This window comes from Cygnus atratus, chromosome 8 (assembly GCF_013377495.2).
Source record: "Cygnus atratus isolate AKBS03 ecotype Queensland, Australia chromosome 8, CAtr_DNAZoo_HiC_assembly, whole genome shotgun sequence".
Classification (NCBI taxonomy): domain Eukaryota; kingdom Metazoa; phylum Chordata; class Aves; order Anseriformes; family Anatidae; genus Cygnus; species Cygnus atratus.
The window spans coordinates 19,010,348-19,030,067 of record NC_066369.1 but is presented as its reverse complement, the minus strand read 5'-3'; the positions used below and the strand labels follow the sequence as shown (position 1 = coordinate 19,030,067).

The 19,720-nt window shown below is 37.5% G+C and overlaps 1 protein-coding gene across 6 annotated transcripts in view; it reads left to right on the top strand.

Annotated features, from left to right (window-relative positions):
* Positions 1 to 19,720, top strand: part of ADGRL2 (adhesion G protein-coupled receptor L2) — a 356,834-nt gene that overhangs the window by 209,436 nt on the left and 127,678 nt on the right. The gene's annotated exons all lie outside the window — the stretch shown is intronic.

The following is a 19,720-nucleotide window of genomic DNA, read 5'->3' as shown; positions in this document are numbered from 1 at the left end:
CAAATAGTAATTTAAACATAGTGTGAAGAATCAGAAATACTTTAGTGATTTTCTTTAACACAAATGAAATGATCTGGTGCATTGCAGGTTTTATAATTTGTATTACAGTGATTTGGATAGTGAAAGTATGTGATCCTTCAAAAAATGTTGAGACCTTTTTCAGTGAAGAAAACATAATACAGTTTTGTTTGTTGAACAAGAAGCATAATTAATGATAGATGAATTCTGTGCTATTTATCTCTGGAAAAATGGTGGCAATCATTTTACTTTAAAATATTTCAGTAAATTTAAAGATGATTTGCTATAATACTGCTAGGAAATAAAGCAGTATGCATGCACATTCCGTAAAACAGACACAGCTCTCTGTAATGTGCTCTTCTGTAATAAACTATGCCACATAAATTGGTCCAAGGGTTGATTTTTTTGTTTTGTTTTATTTTCTTTTGGTTTTGTTAGTTTAAGTTAGCAGAACTTTAAACAGAACATATTCATCCTAACGTGGTTTTAGGGTTTTAGTTTGGATTCTCTTTTTAAACACCAGGAAAGATTTACCATATCTAAAAGAGCAGCAACTCAGTGTCGATTTATTATTTATACTGGCTAATCCTTGCTAATGTGAAAAGTCAGCTTGTTATTGTAACACCAAATGGCCCTCTAAGTAGGGAAACAGTTAAGTAGATCTCCTGTAATAGGTTGTTGTCTAATAAAGAGATTTATGGTATTGGCAAGGGCTATTGTATAGGTATTACCCTCTCACAGCATGATCATGTATTATCTTAACAACTCAGTGCCACGTTTATGTTGAGCATTTTCATAACAGGGTAAGAATATTAGCCACAGCAATTACACTCCAATAGGATTATAATGGTAAGACTTACAGAAAATATATAAATGATGTCTTTTACAGAGATTTTGATAGGTGTTGGGAGTTGAAAAGTTGCATCGTGCTTTTTGCATGGGAGAATACTGTTGTATTAGCCATGATGAAGAAGGAGAGATTTCTTAATTTAATCTTTCTGAGGAATTATGGGGAGGCAATGGACGTAATCTTTCTTTACACAGTGCATCTTTTTCCGTCCCTGTGAGGTAAGGATGTTTCAGAAATTCAGTTCAGTGGAGACTGCCGTACAATACAAAAATCAAGACGTATATGTAACTTTAATTCTGTTGTAAGGATAATACAGCTGGGATTAAGATACATTCTTTTGCAGCCTTGTATTTTGAAGGTAGAACAATGATAATTTACTTACTATGTTGGAAGAGCCTACGTGAATAAAATCATATTCCTTCATTTTAACAATAGTGTTACACACATTTTCTGTTTCATCAGGACCATTTTTTTAATGGTGATAAGCAACTTAAATTCTTTTAAAAATGACTACAATCAACAAAAGTGACAATAATGTCATACTTGTACAGTTCTCATGTAAGTGACATTCAAGCTGTTCCTTAATTCTTAAAAAAATTCCATCTGTTTAAAAAGAAAAAAAAGTGAGACATTAATACTCACTCACTTGGCAGAAGCAGTGTTCCAGCTACATTTAATAAAACTAATTATGTTTTATCAATAAAAAACACTTGGGGGAAACGACTGAACAAAATACTTTGGGTTGTATAGGCATTTATGAATAACTGTGTTAAGTGTAACAGAAGTTGGAATGGCTAAAAGTAACTATACAGCCTTACATTTTAAGATGATACCTTGAGATAAAATTCAATAAATATTGGAATAATAAGTGTTTAAACAAACATACCTTTTTCCCTAATGTACTTTAACAAAATAATAATTAGGATTATTCCAGTTTAAGACAAAGTATAGATGACCATTACTATTGTAGAAGCACTTTCCAAAATATGTTCCATGTATTGTACACATCTACGACTAGTATTAGGTAAATTTGTAAGACATGTTTCCTAGATGTTTGGGATTAATTCTATGTATAAGACCATGTAGAAAGATCCTGTGCCCAACTGTCTTAAATTGTTATTGATTACCAGAAAGTAGAGGAAAGATGCACCTGTTTATTTTGACAAGAAATATTCCACTTCTGATGGAAGTGCTGATAGAAAGTGATGTTGCACACAGGTTTGAGTGTTTTCTGGTGGATTACTAGAAAATAGCGGAGAACTCAAAACTACATTAAGCAATGAATATTCAAAGCTTTATTATTTTTGTAATCATTATAGCACTGTATGACTTATCTGTCATCAGTATTTTGTACATCTTGTATGTACACTACCAGAGCAAAATCTGGAGCTTGGTCTTCAGTCTTGTATTCAGAACAAGAATTATAACTGATGAATAATGTTTTCAATTTTAGAAAAGCTCATGTATGTTCTTTAGATTGTCTTCACGTTTCATTCATTTTGAGCTGTGAAAAACGATTGTATCTTTTGTCTGTAAGTAAAAAGCAAACACAAAAGGACGAATGTTACCCCCTGGTGAATGTGGAGCTCCAACCGATTTAAGAGCGTGAACTGTGACTGCATTGTTGAGGGCAGAGCTTGGCTTGTAGATGCCAACTAAGAAAAAGCAAATACTTAGAATAAAAGGAAGAATAATGAATAAAAATTTAATAACAGGTAAAACAAAATTTTCAATAGTTTAGGAAATTATAAATCTAATATTAGAACTATTAAAAATATGTTACAGTGTATTTGCTGTAGAAAACTTTCTTAGTGATACATGTGTATAATGTTCTAGGAGACAATCTGTGTTTGAAAGAGAAAAATATATGCGGAAGTACTCTGAATTGTTATCCATTTGCTCTCTTAAACCATTTTTTGAGTATACATATGTAACTATAAGATGAAGATTTGCCCCCTTTTTTTTTTCCTGTATAAATCCCATAATGAATGGTTTCTTAAAATTAGTATTCTTCTGTTTACGGGACAATAAATTAAAGCACAAATCCACACTTCAGTCATTTTATTTGTAGCATGCATTAAAAATGAAGCCCCACTAAGTCATACTTAACTGCTTGTGGACAGCTAACCCTGGAGAAGGGATAACTGTTTTTTTTTTTTTTAAATTTCCTTTTTTTTTTCTTGATCTTTTTTATTATTGTTTATAACTCTTTGTTTGGAACAGCAGTGTTGTTATGACTAATAAAGCTTTTCTGTTTGGCAAATGGAACACAAGTAATCAGTAGTTCTTGGCTCATGACTGAAAAATCTGCCAAACAGAGCCCATAAAAACAGTCTAACCTTTGAAATATACCTGTGAGTGAAATTCTTCATTATACTGCTGTCATCTGTAAGCAATTCATATATCATCAGCACTTCTAATGGTATTATTTCTGATTATAGAGATATTTACATCAGTGGACAGTAGCATGATTAGAAAGAACTGTTTTGAGCCTGCTTGTGAACATACAGCCACACAGATTTTTTTTTTTTTAGACAATATAGTGACTTTTGGTGAAATCAGTTCTTTTTCTATTACCTTTCAATTAATGGTCATTTAATTTTTTTTGTATATTTAAATTATTTTTAATTGGATTCTCTGTCCTGCTTTGATCTTTGTGTATGTTAGACTGCCAAGATTCTATAAACAATAAGTTTCTTAGTTCTTGTTTATTTTTCACAGAAAATCACTTGATATATGAAATGAAAAGGAATACCTTTACCTGAAAGAATACTTTGTTTGATGTAGCTTTATGTTAAAAATATGTTTATTGAAATTCCCGCACGTTAATTGAAGGAAAGTCAAATAAATGAAACGTCTGCTAGCAGATAGCCAATGCATTATTTATGTTTTTTTTTTTTTTTAATATATATAAACCAATGCACCAAATAAAGCTGCAGAATTAACGTTATTAAAACTAATCTATAGGGAATTTGTAAAAAAATACCAGGAGCAATGGGAAAATTTGCTGCTGCTTCAGTGCTATGCTTAAGCAGTTTGTACAACCGTTTTCACGACTTTTGCACAGTTGAGAGAGGTTATTAATGTCTCCTAAATCACTTAATTTCAGCCATTATTTAAGTTACGTAGAAGAACAGCTGCTTAGGACTCGTACATGTAGGAAATACTAGGTGCTGCCAAAACAACTTCTAAAATATAACAAATATGTAATTTAAACATAGGATTGATAATATGTAAATTAAAAAATACATCTAGCTATGCTCTGTGGAATTTTTTAGGTTCACAAATGGTATCAGGAAGTATTGTGCTCTGAGATGCGTGGTTTATTTAGTAGAGTCTATCTGACTGTTGAACAAGTTGTTTTTATCGTAAAGTAGTAGTGAAAATTTTTGGATGGCAATGTGCACAAGATGTTTTAATCCAAAGTAAAAACGGTGTGCCTTTTTTATTGTAGCCTGGAGAGTAGAGCTTTCTGGGGACTTTGTCCTATGCTTGACTCTTGTCGTCTTCCTTGAGGTGGTAGTCCCTGTCATGGCTGCCCCACGGGTCTCTGGGAACGTACGAGTCATTTTGTGCTCTAAAGCTGAATGCAGGGCTGGATGATTTCAGTTGCTTCATAGTAAAACAGAGGCGTAATTAGTACTAATTCAGTTAATCATGAGGAACTGGAGGTAGTCCCATCTGCCCTTCCCCCTCAAAAATTGTTCATGATGCAAAAATACAGTCCCTGTGAGATGAAACATTGGAGTCTTGTGTGAGCTGTCTTCCGATGAAGATACTCAGAACCCAGGTTTGTCCTTTTTCTGTTATTCACAGACAAAAAGTCAAAATCTCCATTTTAATGAAGACATTTCAAAGAACAGACGGGCTTAGAAAGGCATTGTATTTCTTTACATGTTCCTTCCTTTTAAACATGGGAACCCTTAGGCTGTAAGTTAGAGTGTTTTACACTGTGTAGCTGATCTCAGTCTGCCCACTAGCAAGGAAGAGTTAAATTTAAAAAAAAAAAAAAAAATGTTGTAAATGGCTTGGTGGTTTCGTGCTTTTCAGTCTGTGGTTATCTTATGTCCCCCTCATGTCCTGTTTTTGTCAATATTTTCCTTTCACCTAAGAACTATAGCAAGTGGGAGGAAAAGTAAGTTGAAAGAATGTAATTATGCCAGAGATGCATTTTTGTGTGGGAACCTTTATAGTGCCTTCATGTAAATGAAATTCACTATGGAAACCATAAGAGCACTTCTGAGCAGAAGGGTTTATCCTGTGCTTCATGGGAAACACCAGTTTGCTTATCTCTTTTCCTGGAAACTGTACACGCACGCACAGAGGCTGGAGCTTGTCTCTGACCGTTCTCCAGGGCTGCAGATGAGCTATGTGGGGACTCTTGAGGGATGGTCTCAGGCGATGGAGTGTGGGAGTCTGTGCACTTTTATGAACATGCAGGAATTGGAGCTACCTCAGTGGATAATTGTATTTTGCATTTTTTATTTTTTCTTGGTAGGTTGTTCTGTTTTGTTTGTTTGTTTGTTTGTTTTCTCTTGGCATGTTCTCAGGCATGCTCATTGACATTCAGACTTTATCTGAATGCTTACTTCTGGAGAGGGAACCGTCAATGTAACAGATTTAAAATCAGAAAATCCTCAAGGCTATATTGGCAAACAGTGCAGCACAGTGTATGGCACCAAGCAGTGTCCTGTGCTGCAGCCTGGGCGCTGGCTGCTCTCGGCTTTGTTGGTTGGGCTCTGCAATTGGTCCTGTGGACTGTAGCTCCCACAGTCCTTATTTCTTAACCTGGAACAAGGAGTAACATAGATGGATTTATTTCAAAGACTTCATATTTGTTAGCTTTGTCAAAGGTTCTTGTAGGATTTTAAAATGTTCTGCAATGTTTGTTATTTTTAAAAATTAATCATCTTGTTGAATAGTGTTTCCCAGTCATCTTGAATTATTGATGTTTTGGTCCTTAGTAGAAGGTCAGTGATACTTTTCCTCCCAGACAACAGCCTGTTCAACCCCAGTTTAATGAGTTACATCTCAGTATCTGTAAGAGAATAACAACGTGAAAGAATTTCATAATTATGGCTTACTGAATGGGGCTCAAAATGAAAAATGGCAAATAAACTTTTGTGTAAGCCCAGGCTTTAAGAAATCAGTGCTTGGTAAATGCTGAAGCAATTGCTGTTTGAATTTGGAGCTGTTAGTGGACTAGAGGAATGCAACATCCACTAGTATATTTAAATATTTGATAGTATTTAGCTGAATATATTTTTATTCTTAGCTATCTTAAACTATTCTTAGAGATTGTAGTTTTCATAAATATTATTTGAAAGTGAATGAAAATAGAAGCAAAATTTGAACAATAGGTGAATGTCTGCTCAGAAATGTGTGAATGCTTGAGTACGTCTGTCTGCATATTTAATACAGTATTTTTTCTTTAAGAAAATATAAAGTGTCCAGTATATTATGTGATAAAACCATGCAACAGATCAGGAGAAGAGATGCTTTTCCAGAGCCACAGGCAAAGGTCATGGCCAGCCAGGAGGAGCCTTGTTTCCTTTGTCCTGTTCTCAGCCAGCTGGACTGTGTGTGCACGCCTTCCAGTTAGTAAATAACAGCACTGCGGAAAAGCTAACAAGTGGTATTTACTTAACAGTCCTAAAGTAATACTGTAAAATTGAAATTGTTTTTGATTTTTGGTGACCAGAAGCCATTGTGGTGAAACATCTGGCTGTTGAAATCATACGCTGTGCTTGCTGTAGGCTCTTATATTGTACACCATATTAATTTTGATTTAGATACTTTTATTTTTAGAAGATCTATAAAATTGCTATTTTCAGGTAAAAAACAGCAGATCACCTTTTGAATAAAGAGGCATTAAAATAAAACAGCAAATTCTAGGGAGCATGTTGATAACCAGTCAGCATCAGGTGAAGTACTCTGCCAGACCTTGCTCTGCCACTTCTTGCATATTGGAAAAGATGGGCCTTTTTTTTTTTTTTTTTGCCTTTTCTTCTGTTTTCGTCTGTTATTCCTCCTCTTACCTCTTTTTCTCTTTTTCCAGAAATAAAATCTCAGTTCAGCCCAATAGTGAGCCATAGATAAACTGCACATTTATTACTATTATGACCTCTTCTGGACTTGATTTTTTTAAACAAAAATCTTGCCCAGAATCTGCAGTAGATGTGTTGAAACTGGTCGGCTGCTTTTTTTATTCTTCTGGCACTGTAAAATCATCAGTCATTTATAGCATATGATTGCTTGCAGAACAGCAAATGTTTCTAAATAATTGTATGCAGGTACACGCACAAGCATGCATCTCATTTTGCGCTCGTGCCGGCCTCTCCAGTAATATCTAGTGTCAACGTTAGCTTTCTGTCTCCACATTCCTTACTGCTTTGACTTGTCATTCAAGCGGCAGTGTGGCTTCTGGTGTGGACTGGTGGATAACTTTTGAGCGGATAACAAAGCTCATGGCTGCAGGTAGCGTGTCTTGTGCTTAAATTCAGTTTTGTGTGTTGGGTCATGAAAGTATGGCACCGTTCCTCGGAGCCGGCAGTCGGCTCGAAGGAGGAGGCATTACACTTGGATATTCCACACGTGCAACTTGTTCCCGTTGTGCACTGCTCTGTGTGCTCCAAGTTCCCTGTCAGCTTGCATCTCTTCACTGTCATTCTTTCCTCGCTCTCTCAACCACTGCTGCACCTCGCGTGTCCCCTCTTGTGGTCCTGCCTCCACCTAGTCAAGGCCCAGTACGGGTCTCCCCTCAGGCCTTCCCTTCCATCTGCTTCTTCCCCTCTGTGCTGCCCCAGGGTTTTCCCACTGCCACCGCCTGTGGAGCTGGCTGGGGGGGATGCCATTTCCAGCTCTGCGAACTCCATTTGCCGCTTTTCTTCTCTTTTTCTTCTTTTTCTGTGGCCTCACAGCATGGCTCTCAGTGGCTTCTGGTGAGTAATATCAGTACAGGGCCATCTACTTGACGGAGGTTTCCTCGTGCCTTGGGTTAAGTGCCTGCAATGCAGAGGGCTGGGTAGTGTTATTCAGTGCTACATATTCTAAATATTTAAGTTCACGGAGCACCGCTTAGATCAGCGTGCCTTCCCAAGCATCTCTGTAGCTTGCATGACTTGTTTTGTGCATTAAATATATCTTTGGGCAAGCTGTGAAATACAGTGATCTAGGTAAAATCTGGAGTTTTTCAGATTGCTGAATAAGAAATTGGTAGAAAGGCATGCGTTTTCCAAATGGGGACAGCTCCTCTTAAATTTCCTTCCTGTCTGTTGAGCTGTCAGCCGCTCTGTCACTGCTAGTGTCGTAACTGAAGGCTTAAAACTGTATTCATGAAAACAGGATTTTGTTGAATTTCAAAGAAATTGTTATTTTTGTTAAAAATAGCAGATCAGACCAAAAGGTTAGCCTGTCTTCAAAGTGTCTGTAAAAATATGCTTAAGACCCAATTCTGTTCTTCGCTATGACAAGAGAAGATGACTTATGAATTGCCTTACATGAAAGTGAGTTTGATTTAAAGTATTAATAAAATCTAAATTTGTGCGTTCTTGCTGTGGGGACTGAAGATTTTAATTTAGTGGAATGCCAGAACAGTTTTTTTGTGCTCGGTTTGATGAGTGTTGTGTGAGAATTCCATCTTACTAAATTAGGGCAGACATATATATTACACTGTTTACAAACTGCCATGATTAAAACCTGTTAAATTTCATATTTAATATTCAGTCGTCTTTGAGCAAAAGCGTCACCTAGATTTCTGCTCAGCACTGTTAAAATGGATGAAATAGCAAACGTTAATCAGAGCACGAGCGGAAAGCCCCGTCTGGGCTTTGAGAGGGCTGCGAGATCCCTGCAGCAGCCGTAAGTGCCCAGGATGCGCATGGGGCTGGCGCGTGGCAGAGTGGGTGCGAGGGTGCTGGTTGGGGAGCAGCCTCAAGGGAAGTCTTGTGTCAGAATTGTCTTTCACTGTGCTGAAGAAAAATGGTAAGAATTTATTGCTTTAATATAAAGCTGTGTTCTTACAGGCAGCAAACAGTGATTTAAACAATTTTTTATTTTAAAATGATAATCTGAAAGTCAAAGTGTGTTTGAGAAAAAAGAATTTGTGGCACTGAAGCATTTGGGCTCCTAAACCCTGTGCGCTGCCTCCTGTGACAGGGATTCTGATCCTTGAACTGTGTGTGGGAATTGTAGGCACAGACTTCAGCGTAAAGAAACCATCAGTCCAAGGAAAAAATAGATACTAAATGTGCTTACATGTTGTTTTAAGCTTTTTCCATCAGTCCCTAAATTATTTTTGTTGTTTTTGTTTTTTTTTTATTTCCTGGCTACGCGTGGCTTCAGCCCAAGTTGCAGGTACTTTAAAACCTGATAGCATCAGAAGGTCCTGAGTGTTATCTGTCAAGTGCTGTGCTGGCATTGCTGCTGTCTTTTATTATCTTACTACTTTGATTTTCTTCATCTCTCTTACAACGTGTCAAATAAAAGAACATCGAAGATGTCAGAAGAATATGATGATAGTCATTTTTTTAGAGCAATGTTTTGACATAAAAATAATGTTAAAACAATCATGTTTAAGCAATTCATAATGCAAAAGTGGGGAGATTCATTACTAATTAAAAAGAAAGGCAAATTAAATGTATTCTACATGCTTACTTGATCCGGTTTGCCGTTCTCTCTTATCTCTAGGTACGTTGATACAAACTTCATTTTACTGCTTTACTATTAAATGATAATACCAGTTGGAATACGACTGTTTCAGTGTGTAGTACAGGTGATTGGCAGGCTCTTGTTATTCGGCTGTCCACAGCTGAGCTGCAGGGGTTGAGCTGCGCTGGCAGGGCTGTGCATAAAAGTTTCTGCCGTGTTTGCCAACTGTGCTCTTGGCTCCAGCTGACATGGCTCTCGATTCCAAAGCCTGCTTGTTAGCCAAACTCTCCCTAAAAAATTATTCTGGAGTTCCTAATTAAATAAAACCTTTGATGTTTATTTTATGTCATAGGAAGACATGCATTTTTTCACAGTAGATTCTGCTTTGGTAGAAATACAAATTAAAAAAAAATGGATTAAAAAGCTATAACTGGTATTAGCAAAGAAATTGACTCTTGGAAACGTATTGGGAGCTTCGGTTTCTTGTAAGTATTTAAATTATGTGATTTTACCAGGTTCTTCCCTGCAATTCTTCGCATGCATACATTTTTGTTTATTTTTCAAGTATTTTAAAAATTGTTCTACTACAGATGATAACTGCATCTGGTATATAATTCCATTGCTTTTTTCTTTTTTTTTTTTCCCCCATAAGCTAAAGTTATCAGTTGCACTGTAAAGGTATAATTTATGCCAAACCAGTCTAGAAGCTTTTTCAGAAGACTGATAACAACTGCTTTTATACATATTGCTATGTAAAATGCTTATTAATGTTAGCAGATGTTGCACTTTAATCCCCCAGAATAATTGTTTGGTAGCAGCAGGAGATTTATTAAGCTTGAGTTGTGTGAAATTGTGTGTGCATAAGCTGCTATTTAGATTGTAAAAATGCCATTGAAAACTGTTAAAAAGTTCTAACTGTAATTGGCAGAGAGGTATTAGCTGTTCTAAAAGAAGTATATGTGTACCGTTGGCCCTTGTGCTGTAACCTCTTTATCATTTATCTTCTTGTATTAATGTCACTGAATTATTAATTCATGAGCAGGGTTGGATAGGGTGAAGGCACTATTTAAATGTGTGGCACATGCATCCTTATCGCCGGAGACATGAAAAGAGTCATTTTGTGTTATCTATAAAATGGAAAGGACATTTAAAACTTCATTTACGGTAATCCACTTCACTTCCCCGTAAAACATCTAGATTGTTGCTACCATAATATAATGTTCATATTCAAATTTTGTAATCTTTCCACTCTGTTCACTTATAAATATTGTTGATAGACAAATGTAGACTCTTTTCTTTTTAGTTGCACTTAGAGTTCGTGAACTGCAGCAGAAGATAGGAAGAACAGTTTTTTAATAAAAACTCTTTAATATCTAGTAAAAGAATATAAAAGCTATCATTTAAAATCCTAATGTAATCAAATTAAAGAAAAATAATTTTTCCAAAGTAGTGGTGTCTGTCATGTTGAGCAAACGAGACCTGTATTATTTACAAGAAATTGTAAACATGTGACAGAGTTCTTGGTCTGCTTGATAAAACTGCATAATGTGAAAGGTTATGTTGTTGCTAACAAATGTGTTAAATTGATGCTATGTCTTAAACTTTACCTGTGCTGTGTGAACGATATTAAAAAGAAAAAAAAAAAAAAAGAAAGAAAATGTATGCAAAATGTAATGTTTTCAGTCACTTCACTGAATAGAGATCATTTTCCATTCAGCGTTTCTCAAAATTCTTTGAGTGAAAGTGATTGAGCAATTCTGTGTCCTCAAGCACTCGCTGTGGCTGCTGTGGCAGTGCTGGAGACAACCTCTATTCCATTTTGTTTCATAGTTAGAAGGTAACGCCTCACACCTCCCTTTTCACAGTGCATAGGAAAGGTCTTCACTGTTTCCAAAATATATTTTTCTTTTCCCTCACAGGGAAGAGAAAATACTATCTAATATGCTAGGGAGAAGAGAGGTGCCAGTTTTACACAGTGGTACATCCAAGTAGTATGAGCTTTTCTGTCAAATTATAATTTAAAGCTCTTTTGGCTCATAACTTCTAATTAGTTTAATCATTAGAGTTTTCCAACTTAGCTTTTCTACAAAGGGAATTTAAAAGTGTACTGAAATAGTTTTCTGTTTTTCTGTTACAGCTTGAATAAATAAAAAAACCAAACATGGTTCACCCCAGTTAAATGTCTAGTAGTCCTCCAGCTGCCTTGCTCAGTGAAGAACAGTCACCTAAACATTCATTGCTCATTCAATTGTACAAAAAAATACTCTTAATTATAGTTGCACCATTAGATGCCTAGGTAGCTTGTACGTCTTTGTAGAGTCCATTATCCAGTAGCGGAAATGAGCTTATTGTTTCTTTGCAGAATTAGGCACTTTTTGTATAGATACTGAAGATTTGCCACACGTATTTTGTATGTTTTGGACATTCTTGATGATATGTTGGGCAAATCAGCAATTTATTTACGTGTAGGTGCAAGGAAGAGTTAGTGCTGTCCATACAGCACTGGCATATATGACTTTTGACCCATAATTTCTTTTTTTGATTTTTGCTATGAATATATGTATTAGAAAAGCTAATTATGAGTGAAGGACAAGATAGTTTGATTTTATTTTTTTTATTTTTTTCAGGGTTTTGAGATTTAAGCCTTTAAGTGCTACTGGTGTGTAAAATCGGTGAACCTGAAAGATATCTTCTGCCAACATTTGCTTCCTTTCTGTACTTTATATATATGGGTTATGTAAATTCAGAGAAGTTTCCACCTGTAAATCATACTTGGCTGGAGAATCTCACAAGTGCTTAGAAAATAGTGTGAAGACCTTTCCTGTATATTTTGTTCCTTCAAAGGTAACGTATTTGAGCTGGCCACCATTTCTTTCCTTCTTCTGTTGTCAAAACTACAAATTTTGATAATTCTGTGGCTCCTGACTGAAATTGGGATGGTAGTACACAGCACTTCTCAGGTTTCTCCGCAAGAGGTGATCCACCACCTTTTAATGACTAAATGATTTGTGAAGCACTTGAGAGATAAGGCTTTATGGAATTACTCTTACAGAAAGTTTTTTTTTTTTTTTTTTTTTTTTTGGTCTTCTGGAGCCCTTGACTGTCAGGTTGCTAGTAAGAAAATGCTATTATCTGATCACTGTAATGCTAATTATGCTTCACAGGAGAAAAAAACAAACAAACAAAAACCCCTAGTGATATATTAAGAAGGGGTTATTTGAAAGAAGACAAAGAAAAATGCTCAAGTACAGCATGCTTCAAAACTTAATTAAAAGCATGTATGACTGAAATGGTCTTTCAGCAAATTCACTATTGCGATTCTATGGTAAATTCTAATACGTGAGGTTATGATGGAGGAAGAAGTACTTGAAAATACCTTTATATGTCTATATTTAGCCAGAGGTTTTTCGCATTTCTTTGCAAGCTTGTCTGATATATTTTATCCTAGATTACCTCACTGTTCCCAAGAAATCCCTTTTGGTAATATTGATAACCTAATATATGACAGATTTTGGTCATTATTATTTCATTTAGTGGTCATATGTATAGACCAAGAGGGAATCTGAATATCGATTCACTGAATGGCAAGTAACAGTGATTTATGAGTCAAGGATTCAACACAGTGAGCCAAACACAGTAGAGATTACATTTTGTGCCACCATTGATTTTGTTTCATATTTCACTGCACAATGATTAGGCCACGGTCTCACAGATGTTGACATTGGAACCATATTCTTCTGTAAGCATAAAATATGCCACTAATATATACCTAGTGCACTGTGTGCCTCCAGCTTCTGATTTTTAAAAAATGATAAATATTTTTCAGTTCCTTTTGGAAGAGTTGGTATTTTTTCTAGTAACATCAAAGATTTTTGACAGAATTTTTGACAGAATTTAAAAAAAAAAAAAAATCAAAACTGACTTTGCTGCCCACAGAAGCTTTTTCTTGAAACTTGAACAGTATCATTTCTATTGAATACAGACTGCATGCACTGATCTGAAGTACAGCGGGTAGAAACCGGGGTGCTTTAAAATGGATGCTATCATTAACCTGTTTGATGATATTCCTTGGCAGATGCCTAGAGAAGAAGTCTTTGATGCGGTAGTTTCAGCGGGCTGGTGCTACCGAACCAAGATGTGTAGACACATGCGCACGAATGCAAGGCAGCTGCAGCGTATTGGGGCTGAACAACCTGTTTAGCCCAGTTACAGCCTGGGTTAAAAAATGCTGCATTCTTGTTCACGCTTGGCCACAACTTGATTTGGGGAGTTAGCAGCCCCCGTATTTGTTGCTAGTGGCTGGCTGCTGGTCTTGTGAGGCCGTTTCACCTCACCATGTCACTGTGAAAGGCTCAGGTCAGCCTGGTGGGCCGCCGGGCCCACGGGCAGAGCGATTCAGGTGTCCCGCGACCACGGAAGTCGGCAGGAGGAGCACCGCGTGGCTGCGCAGGTACGGGCCTGCCAGAGCAGCCCTGGGCCAGATCCAGTCTCGTTTGTTTTTTTAGCCTGCTTCCACTTCAAACAAGCGCTCTGCTGTGAAAAACACTGAGGGTGGGGCTGGGTGGAGGGGGGTAGAGGAAGTATGGGGCTTTGCAGGGCCTTGTCAAGACTGCCAGCAAACAATTCACTGTCTTACAAGAACTCAGTGTCTTCGGTTGATACCAGCCTTCTATTCTATCATTTTTTTCCAAGGGAAATAAATGATATATTTTAATATAAATAGATTATTTTTGAGGATTTCTCTTTTGTGAGAAGTTTGGGAAACCTTTGCATTTTCTTCAGCTGTTACGATTGCTGCTTTCAGTTTGTCATATGGTTCTCCCTGTGTTTTTTATAGCTATTCATTATTTTCTTGTTTATTTTTGATGTTCATAAAGTCTGTCCTACGTAGGTTTGAAAATGAGAGCTATTTGTTTTGTGGTTTAATGAAGAGAATGGCAAGCAGCTTCAGACTGTGCCTCTGGTGTCCAAAGCGATCAGCATATTTAACATGCTCAGCATGACACTCAGATATTACAGCTGATAACGGTTGTAATTGACTTACAGCATCTCTTTCCCTCCCCCGTTCTTTGGATGCTGGGGATTTATCTCTGAGACCCCAGGAAGATTTAGTGACACAGAGGGCACCGGTGTTAAAAAGGTTTTACCTTAGCCGTTTGAGTCGAGGTGGTCTGATTGAGCGGTGTGATGTCAATTCAAATGAAATACCGGAAATTTGTAATGAGGATTGAGTGACACTCCACCCCCCCCCCTCCGATTCGGAGTGTTTAGCAAAGGCAAAAAGAGAAATTCAGCCTTGGCAAAAGGAGAGTGCCTGGAGCCAAAAAAAGCCATTCTTATTAGCGCTAGCAAAGGTTTACTTTGCTGGCTTATTGAATGAAAACTCCCTAGAGTGTCCAGGCTTTATCCTGTGTTAACAAGACGGGGCAAAGCTGCCTTGTCGGGAATGGAGCTCAGGTAACGTGTCTGTAAAACACAAGAGCGAGGCCAAGCCCGACTGGATGAGAAAGGAAAATCTTCGTCTCTTCCTCTTAAATCCTATTTATTTTCTCTGTGAATGATTGAGGTAGACCACTGAGCTGCTGTGTACTGATGGACTGAAGTGTAATGTTGCACTGTTGAAATCGTGTCAGCGCACTGTCTGGTGTCGTGTCTTGCATAGGTAGGTCTTGCGTTTCGAATAATCTGCTGTTCTCATTAGCTGGGAACCCAGAGCAGTAGGGATGGGCATTTCTGTGGTCACTCTAAATTTAGGGTGCACGTGTTTATTACATGCTATTTCAGGCTTTCCTCTGGCATGGAGATGTCATTTCAGAGCACGAGGCAGCTGAATGCACAGAAATTGCATTTTTGTTTTAAGATTGGATGACCTTGCTCAAGTCTTGCTCTTACTGTGTTACACCCTTCCCTGAGACGGTGTTCCTTGCCTGCAGCTTGGAAAGAGATATTTTGAGTTAGAAATCCACCATTCAAGGTGTTAATTGACAGGGACTGTTAAATACAGACCAAAAGAAAAGACTTTGTGGTGCATTTTTAGTATTGGATTGCTTTTAATGGAAAATAAGTCTTTGTTAATCAATTTTAGATAGAGCAGAGTTGGCCTTTCTTTTCTTCTCGCATTATGTGACTTAATTGGAACAGATCAGGCATTGATTGTTTATCATAGCTACCAGAAGGATGCTAACTAAATCAGTACAGAGACTTGCTTGCCTTCGTTTTTTTGTTTTTCCAAGATTTCATAACTTTGAAAATTTTATGCAGTGTGTTACTGTAGCACCAATGCAAAATTATTAAAGTTATTCTAAAGTTGTCTTACATTAATAACTGTATTGAGGATTTGGGAATAACTCAAATGCATCTGAAGGTATGTTAAATGTTGCAAACTAGAGCTGGATCTTGTTGCAAATACTTAAAGACTAATCATAAACAACATTGGTCTCATTCTAGTATTTTACTAGTGTAGCTTAGAAGCTTTTCCTAATCACACTGCACTAATTGAATTCTTATGTTACAGATTATAGGAAGTTTAACTCTTTTTTTTAAATTGGGAAAGCCTCATGGTGGGAAGGCACGTGGACGCATGATTTCTCAGGAGACTATGTAGTCTATTATATCGTATGAATATATATCTACTCACCCATGCCTCCTCATTTCCCCCCTTTCCTCTGCAGAGTGTGTCTCAGATATATTACAGAATTACTTAGTTTCATAAACTGGGTTATGAAAGGCAGTGGGGGTGCTGCGTGTGTGGCAAGGTAGGTCAAACAGGATTTATAAGGAGCATTGACTGGGCTCCACTCGTTTCTCAGCACATACAGGCTACATGGCCATGGCACACGTTCCTTACCTCACTCTGCCCCAACGTCAGTAAAGCCGGTCTGGTTTTTATTTGTGTAATAGAGATGTTAAAGCGTAACTATGTCGCAAGTGCTTCACAGTGTTTCGAAGATCATTTGGAAAATTAAGCGCTACATTGTGAAATACCTCGGTGTTAGTGTGAAAGGCTTTCAGCTAAAGGAAAACATTCTTGCTTAGCTGGAAAGATCTGTGTTTTCCTGTCTGGCTTAATTGCCTGAAAAGCTTGGAACTGGAGGGGAGAGGCAGCTCTTGAGCATGCTGTGTCAGTTGTCCAGAACCTCTTAAAAGACCCTTTTTTGGCTTTTGAAAATAAAACCTTGGGAAGGTTAAACAGAGTACAGTTGGAAAGCAGCAGTCCTTTAGAGGTCCTTCTCTTCTAAGATGAAAGTATTTCAAGGAGCATGCTTGGAGCAGCTTTCTCTTATCTCTGGGGTGCTCTTGAGCAGTGTTGTGGGGAGGGAGATGGCCGGCGGTGGCACGTATTCTGCAGCTGTTCTTCCGTCTGTAAGAAGTTTTAGAAGTACTGAGGAACAAAGAAGCAAGGCAAGATACTAAGATGCTGGGGACTTGGAGCACAGCTTGTGAATACCATATTAAGAGATGCCCAGTACCTTTGTGGGGTGCAGGTTTGAACATCAACATTTCCATTACTGATCTAATCTCCTTGAACAGCACATATGCAAAGGAACTTAACAAGGTGAGCTGCTCTGTTTCCAGTGGAGGGTTTTTTTGTTTTTCTACGAGAGACTGCAGTGTGGCCCAGAGGTAGGGATTTAAGTTACAACTGAAATTTTCTGGGCAGCTTTTATTGCACTCAGAAATTCAAGCATCCTTTTGCTCTGGGGAGTCTCTCTGCTCCACCCACATGCCCAAGTAGTCAGCGATCCAGAGAAAAGGTTTATTAAGGTCCGAGGGGAAATAAGTTATTTGCACAGGATAGCCGCTTGCTGTCGTCTACTTTTTCTGTTTACAAAGAAGTAACTTAATATGGCTTTTCCTGGTCCTGCTTGTTTGGTTTGGGATTTGTTGTTGTTGTTAGATTGCACTGACAGTCTCCATATCTCTGACAGATGCATGGTCAGGAAGACACGAGTGACGGCAGTGTCTGGAGTCAAAGTGTGCTTTGGCTCCAGCTCATGTCTGGGTACCTTTTTCAGGATTAGCTTTTGTTTTGTTGATGAATAGTTGGTTCAGAATAGTAGTGTTAATTTGTTTGAAGCTGCATAGAGCTTCTCAAGTGTATAGGTTGCTTTAAAAATTGATCACTGTGAAGTTGTTGATTTTTATTGAGAAGAGAAGAAAGAAGCAAAACTAAAAGCCATTGCATCAGTTTTCAAACATTGCATATTTTTTTCTTGCTTTTTTAGAAAAAACATGTCATTGATAATCTGGTAGACGTTGGTTAGTTTATTTTGAATTCTTTTTGCAGCAGCACACTGAGTTAAATTTTGTATCTGTAGGCTACGGCAATCTAGAGAGAAAAATACGTTGCACACAAAGTACTTAAATTTGTCCTAAAATAATTTCCATTTATTCTTAGTTGAATAGTTTCTGCTGGTTTTGATATCACAAAAACATCAGTATTCTTTCACAAACATTTCTTATTAAAATAGTTAAGTCAGTTGACAAGGTCAGAACCCTTTATTTAAAAATCAACAATAACAACTACAAAAAAGTGTTAAAAATTAGTCTCAGAAAGTCAAAATCCTCTGGACAGACTGGGAGAAATCAGGAGCCTGACTTAATTTCACTTTTAGCTATTATAGTTCCTCATCTATTTTCTTGGATTATTCTGATTGCTTACTGAAATTATACTGATTAGTCTGTGATGTCTGAAATAGTTTTATGATTTTTCATTTGCTACAGGTGAAAAATAATCCAAACACTTCCTCAGCTTTTAGCTGAACTATCTCCATATTTTTTGTTATTTTTATATAATATATATTAATTTTATATATTTATTTTATTTTATATGTATATCCTGGTGGCAGTGTTTGCTGCTTTACTCAGCAGGAGCTCCTTTGGAATTGTAATCTCTGCTGAATGCAGTACATCTTTTGTGGACTTTGGTATATACCATATTTTAGTTGCAAAACGTGCTCAGCCCGGTGTACAAAGATACAGAGATACAATATGACTCCCTCTCATGACTGCTACTGTGTTGGCCTGTAGCAGCTGGTGTATCACCATCTAAATTGAGGGCACATCTTTTACCTCCAGGCATGTGGGGCTGTGCCAGGGAGAGCCACTCTGTGGCCGGTCTGCCCTGGTGCACTCTGCTTGCTATTGTGTGCTGGTTGTTCAGACACGTGTGGGTAAAAGCACCTGTGATTGAAGAGCACCTGTCTGTAGTTGGAAATTGGAAAAAGGGGTTGTTTTTATGTATAAATAAACGTAAAATCAGTTGCCCTCAGATGGCAATTCCCTTTTATTTCCCCACGTGTGAAATCACAAGCATGCTTGTGTTCTGTGAGAAGGATGCCTACACTGCAGTGGCATGGCTCCTTGTACAGGGGAGCCAAGTAAAGAAGCGTGCGTGGCTATCTAATAATCCCTATTCTGCCACAGTAGTATTGCCTTCGTTCGGAGACAGAGAAACTGTACCGTAATGTTTTCTGTTAATTCCATCTTTCCCTCCTTGGGGAAAAAAGTCAGTGTGAGTCTTGTTGCTCTCTGTGTGCTCAGGGAAAAAACTTATTGTTGATTAATATTAACATTCACTAATATAAAAGGAGTTAACACTTATTTCTTGTGAAAATGATCTGTAGTTCATAGTATTTCTTCGCCTGGGATTATGTGCTTTTCATCCTTTCCAATTCTCTTTGGCAAAAGGGTAAAAATATTTTTATAGCCCTAAACATGCTCCAGTACTCATAAGACTCGTAAGTGGCTCTTGGATCCTGCCAGTTACATTTTTACTAAGTGCTGGCATAGATATTGCCGTATGTTTATAAACTAACGTTAACTTCAGATATTTCAGAAATACATCCGCACATGAAAACGCAGTCCTGTTCATCAGTCTTGGAGAGACCAAGCCAACATGGCACCAGACTCAGCTCTTTGGAGCTGTAATTGCTGCTATGTTCAGAGTTGTTCTTCTGGAGTTGTTTCATGTATCTGTAATACATAGAGCCATCTTTGCACTTAAAAATCATTTATACTTTTATACTGATGTTCGTTTTTGGCTTCCCAAACTGTAGTAGTTGGAGCTGATATAACCTAGTGCAGTGAGACAGGGATGAGGATGCTCATAGTTGCTGGCCTTGCTGGTGCAAGAGTGGAGCCACTGGCTAAGGGGAGCGCTCTACTGTCAAATCTTCTCTCACTGGAACTGTATTCTATTTC